Source organism: Penaeus vannamei, unplaced genomic scaffold, assembly GCF_042767895.1.
Source record: "Penaeus vannamei isolate JL-2024 unplaced genomic scaffold, ASM4276789v1 unanchor566, whole genome shotgun sequence".
NCBI lineage: Eukaryota > Metazoa > Arthropoda > Malacostraca > Decapoda > Penaeidae > Penaeus > Penaeus vannamei.
Window position 1 is genome coordinate 92,501 of NW_027213570.1, and position 6,715 is coordinate 99,215.

Here is a 6,715-nt window from a genome sequence, read left to right on the forward strand (position 1 = left end):
CAGACTGGATTACCTACCTAAAAGTATTTTACTGAAAACATGACAAAAATCTACAAGAACTCAGCAAAAATAAATAAATGAATAGATAAAATGAGTAAATAAATAAGATAAAAAAACAATAATAATAATGATAATAAAAACATGCAAATCAGTGATCCGTCTGTTTGCCATAAGGAAGTAGACCGAAGTCCGGCTCAACAGACAAGGTAAGCAACAGAACCGCAACAGAGATGGCCACAGGCGGAGAGATGAGCGTTGATAGAAGAGCAAAATTGGGAGGACAGCTTTTCCTGTTGCATTGTAGCATTGTCCTGGGTAGAATGATGCTACTTTGCTCTTATTACAGTATAGGGTATTAGCAATAGCAGTAGATCATGAGGTATCAGTAATGATGATATTAGAACGATAATGATTACGTTATTGATCATAATGTTGATGCTTGTATCTATATAATGACGATAAGAATTAACGAATTGATACGGAACTGTTATAAACCAAGTGGCAAGATTCATGAGCCAGAAAGAGAGGGAAGAAATATAAAGTAGAGAAAGACTATCAACTTTACATAACCCTATCGGTGATCTTCTAATAAAAACGAGCCGTGACGTTACTAGGAAAACAAACTCGTGCGGGGAACCCCAAAGGGAGAGCTGTTCCATTGGCTTTCTGTCGGCCTCTTGGGGTCATCGTCTCCTGGTATTGCGATCTCTCGGTCTCATGATCTGGTCATAGGTCTCTCAATCTCTTGGCCTCTGGGTCTCTTCTCCTAGTCTTACGGTCTCTCAGTCTCTCTTCTGCTCGGCCTCTTGGCGTTTAGGTCTTTTGGTCCCCAGAGTCTTGGGTCTCTTTGGCTCTTTTGCATTTGGTCTCTTGGCCATTAGGTCTCCTGGTCTTTCGGTCTCTTTGACTTTGTATCATTCGGGCTCTTAGACTGTTTTTCCTTCGGTCTTTTGGTTCCTGGGACTCCTTGTCTTATTGTCTTAAGTCTCGGTCTCTCACTGTTTCATTCTGCCGATTTCTTGTCGGTGAAGTATTGTGTTGAGAGACAATATTTGAAACGTCGAGATGCTGTGCGGCAACCGTTGCAAACTACGGGTAAAGTAACTCCCTAGGCGTTAAAGAAATGTTGCAGGGGAAAACGAATAAATATAGGAGGTACAAAGTTCTGCAGATGGTGCACAAAGTTTTCTATGGCATGCTGATGGGAACACTCTGGTCTCCGTCTCCCATTCCAGTGTACTTAATGCACCCGGCGTCTTTTAGTGGGACTTAATTAGGTCCTCAGTATTTCTCACATTATTATTATTATTATATATATATGTATATATACATATATGTATATATATATATATATATATATATATATATATATATATAATTTTTTGGTGGGGGGGAGGGAGAGGTGGTCTAATTTGGGATGATGCACGGCCCACTATCCTTTTTGTAAGCTTTGTTTACTAAAGACCATTAAAGGAGGAGGGAGAAAGAACAAGTGAGGAGAGAAAAAGAGGCACATGCACTTGATCTATGAATAAACTAAATCAATCGATAAAACCATCAAGTATAAAGACACTGAACTGCACCGACTCTTCTCAGCTCTCTCCTATTTCTATATGGGGTTGCCGTGTTGGATGAGCCACACCTATTACGGCTCATTCTATATTGGTCAAAGTATGGATTTTTACAGTCGGATGCCCTTCCTGACACCAACCCTCTCAATTTATCCGGGCTTGGGACCGGCACCCACAGAGGCTGGCTTGCCCCCCAGGTTGCTCTTGCAATGGGCAATCAAGGTAAAGTTCCTTGCCTAAGAGAACAACGTGCCAGTGAGGGGAGACTCGAACCCTTGAAGACTCTCTTGAGTCCGATGCTCTAACCACTCGTCTACCACACTCCACTGTACTGCACCGAATATGATAAATAAAATCAGTCATCAACTAGACTAGACCTAGCCAAAGTTATTCATTGCTTTGAGTTGAGCTTCTTTATGAATTAAAAAATCTATTTGTTTAGCATGGAGAAATCTGGTTTACACCTTTATTTCACGTTCCATATCTCTTAAACTGAAACTGAAGTATGTAAATTTCAAATAGCGATCAACGTATGCAAAAACTAAAAAAACTAAAAAAAAAAAAAAACTAAAAAAAAAAAAAAAAAAGCAATGAAAAAACAAAACAAAACAAAACAAAACAAAATCTTGCAGTACCTCCTGCGTCTGGATGTAGCAAAATAACACAATTCATTTTAGACTGATACATTAATAGTTGCATATGACTTTCATGATTTCTAATACGGGAAGAATGTGGACACATTTTAAAGTGGCATATCGAGTACCCGGCCTTACTCCCTCTCTCTCTCTTTCTATATCTATATCTATATCTATATCTATATATATACATATATATATGTATATATGTATATAGAGTAGATTAGAACCAGATCCACAACAGGATTTGCAGGTATTACTGCAGGAAGTGGCGGCCGAAGGGAGAGGAGAGGCCCGTGTACTGCTGTGACGACGGGACGGTTAGCGACCCGCCTCCCGAAGCCGGTATGTTAACATACATAGAAGTACATAGACATCCGTACATTCTCTCCCTCCCTCTCTCTATGTATATATATATATATATATATATATATATATATATATATATATATATATATATATATATATATGTGTGTGTGTGTGTGTGTGTGTGTGTGTGTGTGTGTGTGTGTGTGTATGGATATATATATATATATATATATATATATATATATATATATATGTATATATATATATATATATATATATATATATATATATATATATATATATACATGTATCCATATTTATATCTGGATCCAATAAGTTTCCCATTTTACGCCAACCGCTTCCCTCTGACTCTATGGAAAGATTAACAATCATTCAATTTTCTTGTTCAGGGTTCACTGTCGAGGACCGTTCATTCACAACTCACTCGGTAGTGCACAACTCATTCGGGGTTTGAGCATCACTCCTTTCTCGGGATAAGTGGACTAGAATGAGATCCATACCAAGACTTATCGATTCAAAGCTGGTGTTTTTATTCTATTCAACAAACCATGATTTAATGTTCCTCTGCATTAACATACCACTAAAAGAGGACTGCCTTGGATTTCAGAACACAGTGGAGAATGCCCCGACGTTCGGCGTCACTGCCTTCGCTTCAAAAGACCACCAAATGTGAGTTACTTTTTTCTGTATTTCAGTCTGCTTCGTGTTTATATCAGTAGACTTCTCTTTAGTCTGGACTCACTCACATTTCATGCTTATTGTACTTGCAATTGAAAGTTTCTATCCCATGGACATCTGATTGGCATTTTCAGTATGTTTTAAAAATGTTATTTAGATTTTTGACCTTCGCCTCCCCTTTTCTCTCGACAGGTGTGCCCCCACGACGGTTTCTGCCCGCCCCGCCAGAAGTGCTGCTTTGACACCTGCTTGGACCATCACGCTTGCAAACTTGCTATCCCTGTTAAGATCCTTGAGCCGATCCCTCTTCGAAGGTAGTGGCTGAGCCTCTGAAGGCTGCGCTAATTAATTCGTTGAATTTAATGTTTTCTGTTTTAGTCTGTGTTGTCTATTGAAAACACGTGAGAGGGTTCATCTATGTATTTCTTATAGGTAATAAATGTCTTATGACTAATTTATTTCGGCTCCTGAAATATTGAATTTACTATGCTGACGGCATTGAAATTACTTTAAAATTCCGCAAAAAATATTCACTTTTAAATTCCGTAAAAAATACTTTAAAATTCCGTAAAAAATAATAATAAAGGTAAATGTTGAATATAAAGGAGCAGTGGACTCGTGATATACATTCAGTGACGATGCCAATAGTCATGACAACAGTGACTGCAGCATAGTAACAACATGAATGACAATGATGATCATCATGATAAGAAAAATGAAGTTATTTTTTTTAGTGATATGAAATAATTGTGATAATGATGAATATAATTATGATGATAATGATTATTGCAACCATAGAACTTATAAATCATTTTAGTATGTTTGTAATGAACGGACTAATGAAAATAGAGTTCATGCTATAAATAGTAATGGTAATGGCAAAGATTATTACATTAACTAGAAGCACTCAGAGAGCGCATACCTCTGCCAAGCAATAGGGTCACTGATGCACTAAGAAATTCCTGGATCCACATCATGATCCGGATCACCACCAAAATTAAGAGGCATCTAAGTTGGGCTACGACATCTGGTAAAAGGTTCATAAGACTTAATATTTTTTGAGCTATCCTACTAACCGCCATCAAAATTTAATGGCGTCTAAGTTGTCCTGTTAACCAACGAACAAACAATATAACTAGCAAACCAACGCGACCAAAAACATAACCTTAGCGGAGTAATAACGATACTAGTGACAGTAAAAGGAATAAAGGCAATGATGAATAAAATATTATATATTGCAGCACTATAACAGTATGATACATATGATAAAAACAACGACAGTAAAGTAATAATATTAAATGATAATCATAGTAAAGACAAAAATTCTGAAATGATCACAACAATACTCTTAATAATGATGCTAATGTAGCTAGTACACTTCATAATGATGTATATAAAACTAATAATAACAATGATAATAAACCTGCCATGATGGGGAAGAACAGTAATGATTTCCTGCAATGAAATGACATGTAGTCAGAGTTGCCACATCAGCGAAATGTAGCTCGACACCACATCTAAGAGTAACTGAAAGTCGCTAGACCACACACGTACACGCACGCATACACACACACACACACACATACACACACACACACACACACACACATATATGTATATATATATATATATATATATATATATATATATATATATATATATATATATATATATATATATATATATATATATATACAGACAGCCAACAACAAAATCGATGTCGCCTCGCAAGACCTGGGCGGATTCTCAAACGCGTTAAGGCGCTGTAACTTACAGCCAGCGATCTTACGGCCCATGCACAGAGCAAGGGACACGCCATATTGGTGCGAACCATAATCAAGGAGTGAGTGTTCTGCTATGTTTCAGTCCCTTCCTATCAAGGCTAGCACCTGCACCTCCCCCCTCTCTCTCACACATGCATACATACACACTGTGTGTAATGTTTGTGAGCGTGAATAATGTATCGTCTCAAATAGCGTCTCTTGAGCTACCAAACTTTAATAAATGGCTTTGGCCATATAATTTCGAGGGGTGTAAATGTTAAGCTACCGATTCCCTTGTTTCCCTTTTATTTTGTTTGGGTGCCTCCTACAAACCACGACCTCCAGTCACGTTCATGAATCGCGAAGCACAGTTTGGTTAGGGTCATCTTGAGTGTGGTGAGCCACTTGGCTCTGCTCCTCCCAGTCATAGACATGTAGAAAGTATTTATATTTGTTATAGCAGCTTAAAGTTTGAAATAGAAATTAAAGTGCAGCGTCAGTCAACCTAATTTATTATATTGTTTCTGAATCTGATGGTGAAAATAAATGATGTGAAATAAAATGCAGTGAATGTGTACATTAATATAATGATGGTAAGGTACATTGGATGTAGGTGCTGCGAAACTTATACTATCAAAATATTAGTGTCAAGTTATTGGTTGAGTCTTTAGACCTGGCCAGATTGGGCATTTCCCAGCGAACTCCCTTCTCGGCTCACGCTTTCTCACTCACCCCGCGAAGGGCCGAGTCTAGCTTCACTCTACCCAAGGCTAAGCGAATATTCCCTTAGCCTTGACTCTACCTATTTTACGCCTTTATTTGTCGTTCCAGCGGCTGGTGTTCAACATCTTGTCGGCGTTCCCGTTCCAAACTATTCAAGAAACCTATTACTTCCGATATCTCCTGTTCAGTCCGACTTTTACGTATTCATTTCGTTATTTTTGGTAACGAAATAATGGTAAACATTTGGAATATATTATAGCGTATGAAATATTGTCATGAGTATCATTCTGTTTTCCAAATAACATAAAAAATTACCATTATCTAAATAATGGATCCAGGTGATATAAGATGGAGGAGACAGACAGAGAGAGAGAGAGAGAGAGAGAAAGAGTAGCTGCTTCGGATAATGCAGAGCCATATGTTACTATACGGCTCTGGGAGTACGCAAATGAAGGATATTCCTGTCAGACGAATACTGATATGAATAATCACTTCCGACAATATTTAATGATTTTTATATAGGAAATATGATAAGGAATTAAAAAAGAACTATGTAATAAGATTACATGATGATTATTTTCGAAATAACATACGATAACGATGTCCATATATGTATATGTATTATATATATTATATATATGTATATATAAACATATATGTGTATATTTATGTATATGTATGTTTGTATATGTATACAATTATATATATATATATATATATATATATATATATATATATATAGATAGATAGATAGATAGATAATATGTGTATGTGTGTGCAAATATATATACTTATACAAATATGTATATATATTCATACACACATACACACACACACACATATATAATATATTATATATATATATATATATATATATATATATATATATATATATATATATATATATATATATATATATATACACACACACATATATTTAGGGAGAGAGAGAGAGAGATTCATGAACACGCAAAGAGCATCTGGTTTTTCTTGGAAAAAAATCCCGGCCGACGTA